At 50.1% G+C, this 3,642-nt stretch overlaps 1 long non-coding RNA gene across 2 annotated transcripts; it reads right to left on the minus strand.

The window, feature by feature from the left end:
- Positions 1-204: 204 nt before the first annotated feature.
- On the minus strand, positions 205-1,768 carry LOC100612220 (uncharacterized). Of its 2 annotated transcripts, none has more exons than XR_169687.4 (3): positions 1,689-1,768; positions 677-760; positions 205-574 (listed from the first exon to the last, which is right to left on the minus strand). It is a non-coding gene; the product is annotated as an uncharacterized LOC100612220 (long non-coding RNA). The 2 variants fall into 2 exon arrangements; XR_010158003.1 differs by lacking the exon at positions 1,689-1,768 and adding an exon at positions 1,573-1,659.
- Positions 1,769-3,642: the final 1,874 nt, after the last annotated feature.

The following is a 3,642-nucleotide window of genomic DNA, read 5'->3' on the forward strand; positions in this document are numbered from 1 at the left end:
ACACAAGAGAAAGACCATAATTGACTAAATATATTTTCACTTAAATAAGAGTGGTAGAAAGGACTTGTCACCTTTCATAAGTGATATCATTAGGGATATGGCTACCCAGCTGGGGATATGGCTCCCTTCATTGTGGATATAGGTGTGCAGGATTCCTCTCGCAAGGACTTGGAGAGGGGTCAATAAATCTCTTAGACCACATGCTCATGGGTACCAGTTTATGCATGAGATTGCAGGAGGCCCTTGACCTGTCCCAAGGCAGCAGCTAGAACTTGGCCTCAGCCTTGGCTTTTGAGAAGCTGTGGGAAAGTTGAGGCTTGAAGTCAGTCATCGCAGGAGATGGCTGCTTCCTCCCTGATGACAAGCTGAGGAGCACCCGAGAGGCTGGGCAGGAGGTTGTAGGGGGTAGGGGATCAGGGGATGCAGCACTGCCTTTGTCCTCAGGCTGCACCCACAGAGGCAGGGCTCCGGCACATGAAGAAACAGAGCTTGTTTCCCAGTGAGGGAGAGGGCAGAGACCCCAGGATTCCCTCAGTCTCCCATCTCAATCCCTTGAGGGAGGTACGGGGCTTCCCTAAAAAGGGAGAAAATTCAGATCAGATGACAAGGGACTCAGAAGAAGAGAAACAAGAGATGCAGGGGAAGCACTTTCCACCTCAATATCACACTCACTCACTCTGCATCTTTCCGAAGAATGGTCTTTTCTCCCGCAATGTGGACTCAGAGACAGATCCTACGATGTAGCATCTCATTATTTTATCTAAAAAGAGAAGAGGCCGGGCGCAGTGGCTCACACCTGTAATCCCAGCACTTTGGGAGGCCAAGGCAGGCAGATCACGAGGTCAAGAGATCAAGACCATCCTGGCCAACATGGTGAAACCCCGTCTCTACAAAAAATACAAAAATTAGCTGGGCATGGTGGCTCACGTAAATTGTCCCAGCTACTCAAGAGGCTGAAGCAGGAGAATCACTTGAACCCAGAAGGCAGAGGTTGCAGTGAGCTGAGATCCTGCCACTGCACTCCAGCCTGGTGACAGAGCGAGACTCCGTTTCAAAATAAATAAATAAAATAAAAAGAGGCCGGGCGTGGTGGCTCACACCTATAATCCCAGCACTTTGGGAGGCCCAGGTGGGCAGATCACCTGAGGTCAGAAGTTCGAGACCAGCCTGACCAACATGGTGAAACCCCATCTCTACTAAAATTACAAAAATTAGCTGGGTGTGGTGGCACATGCCTGTAATCCCAACTACTCAGGAGGTTGAGGCAGGAGAATTGCTTGAACCCAGGAGGTGGAGGTTGCAGTGAGCCAAGATCACGCCATTGCACTCCAGCCTGGGCAACAGAGTGAGACTCTGTCTCAAGAAATAAATAAATAAAAATTAAAAAAAGAAAATAAAAAGAGAAGAGAAGTGGGGAAACTGAGAGCTAGAGAAGAGCAGATGATGGCTAGGAATATCAGGAAGCCAGAGGAGTCCACAGGGAAGGCAGGGGAGGTTGAAGAGCAAGGAGACGTCTGATTTCCTCAGGCTGGAGAACAGAGCTCTCCAACGTCCTTTTTTTCCAGCACACACCTCAAGTAGGAGAGCTAGTTAGACTCACTCTTCTACACAGTCTGTGCTGGGAACTGACGTGAGGGGAGGGAAGAGAGGACAGATGTAGCTGGAAAGAGAGAGGACACTTTTCCCACCTCTTGCAGCATCTCGTTGAGTTCATGAAAGTCTACTTAGTACATATTGCCTAGGGCTCCTGTCCCTCCTATGATGTCACAGATGGGTGGGTGCTAATAAGCCCCATGGGCCCCTGTGTTGAGTCACAGAGTTGAGGACTCCAGGTTCTCCCAGGAGCCTAGAAGGTCTTGCTTCTTTCTTCCCTGGTGGTCTACCAAGAGCATGAGTTCCAGAAATATGTCAACCTGTTTCTTTATACTCATTCCTGTGTGCCCAGCACGGTGAGACCCGAAATAAAGAATATGGCACCCTCCCTGTCCTCACAGGGCTTGCATTCTAGGTGGGGAGAAGCACAAGCCCAACACCAGTGTGAATACCACCGGGGCACCTCCCCACATGGTGGCTGGAGTGTGTTGACACCAAGTGCTAACAAGGCCCTTCCCTGCAGTCTGGAAAGTCCAGAAGCTTCCTGATGGAGGAGAAAGGGTAGATAGAGGTCAGCTTAGGAAGGGAGATTTGGGTGGAGAGACCAGATGAAGGTTATTGGGAAAAATGCAAAGCAGGACCAGAAACCAGGGCTAAGGCCATTAGTTCATGTTTGTGGAAACCAGGCAGTGTGAGGGCTGGAAAGGCAGTGTGGACCAGAGGAGGGAGGGTCATCAGCATCAGGGATTTGGGGCTTACGGGGGAGTAATTGAAAGTCCTGGGAGCTGAGAGAAGCTTGAAAATTATAGCAGTCAGGGTCCCCACAGGAAACACATGGCGTGTCCACACTCAAGTTTGGAGAACTGGAAGAAAGCTTGATAAAGGGCGTATTCGTTTCCTGGAGCTGCTGTAACAAATCACCACAAACCATGTGTCTTAAAACAACAGCAATTTATTCCTCTCTGACTCCAGGAGGCCAGCAATCCACAACCAAGGTGTCAGCAGGGTCAGTTCCTTCTGAAACCATCCTACACCTCTCTCCTTGCACCTGGTGGCTGCCAACAACCCTTGCCCTTCCTTGGCTTGTAGCTGCATCACTCCAACCTCTGCCTCCATTGTCATATGGCCCTGTGTCTTCAGGTAGCCTCTTCTAATGACACAGTCATTGGATTTAGGGCCCACCCTAAGTCAATATGACCTCATCTTAACTAATTACATCTGCAGAGATGCTCTTTCTAAATAAGGTATCATTCTGAGGTTCTGGGTGGACATGAATTTTTTGGGGGAACGCTATTAAAAGGGACCATTTACAAAGGTGTGGACAGGTGTAGGGAAACTCCAAGGGATAATGTGGTGTCCAGGGCTATAAAAGCAGAGAACTGGAGCCACCCCTTTATCTTCAGGGTGTGGAGAAGGAACCAGAAGGAGGTACAGAAGTCCACCTTGAGAGAGCTGTGATCTTTGGTGGTGCCCAAATCAACCCTGTGGGGAAGGAATGAGAGCACCAAGCCCCCTTCCCTCACTCTCCTCCACTCTTACTTCTTCAGCCAGAGTGCAGAGAGGCCACTGGTGCAGCCCACACAGATCACCCTCCTGAGGTAGCCAAAAAAGGGCTTCTGGAGAGGCAAGTAGATGACAGTGACACAATGGCAGTAGGGGCTGATGGCAAGACGTGCCAAGAGGAGCCAGGTGGAGATCTTGGGTAGGGTGGACATCTGGACAGGGCTGTAGGGTGACAGTGTCTCCTCTGCCCTTGGGCCTGCTCTTTTTTAGACCTCAGTCATGTGGGCAGGCTCCAGGGGCCCATCTATGCCAGGTCAGGGCATCCTGAAGGTAACAGAATGAGCCCCATCTCCTTGGAAGGGAGGTCTGGTGGGGTTGCTCAGGGCATCTGAGTTCACACCTGGCCAGGACCAAATTTAATCATGGTCACGTTCGTTGGCAGACACACAGCTTTTTGGGGTTTGGGGTATTTTTTTAACGGACTTTATTTTTTAGAGCAGCTTTAGGTTCACAGCAAAACTGAGCAGAAAGTACAGTGAGTTCCCA

Source organism: Pan troglodytes, chromosome 5 (assembly GCF_028858775.2).
Source record: "Pan troglodytes isolate AG18354 chromosome 5, NHGRI_mPanTro3-v2.0_pri, whole genome shotgun sequence".
Classification (NCBI taxonomy): domain Eukaryota; kingdom Metazoa; phylum Chordata; class Mammalia; order Primates; family Hominidae; genus Pan; species Pan troglodytes.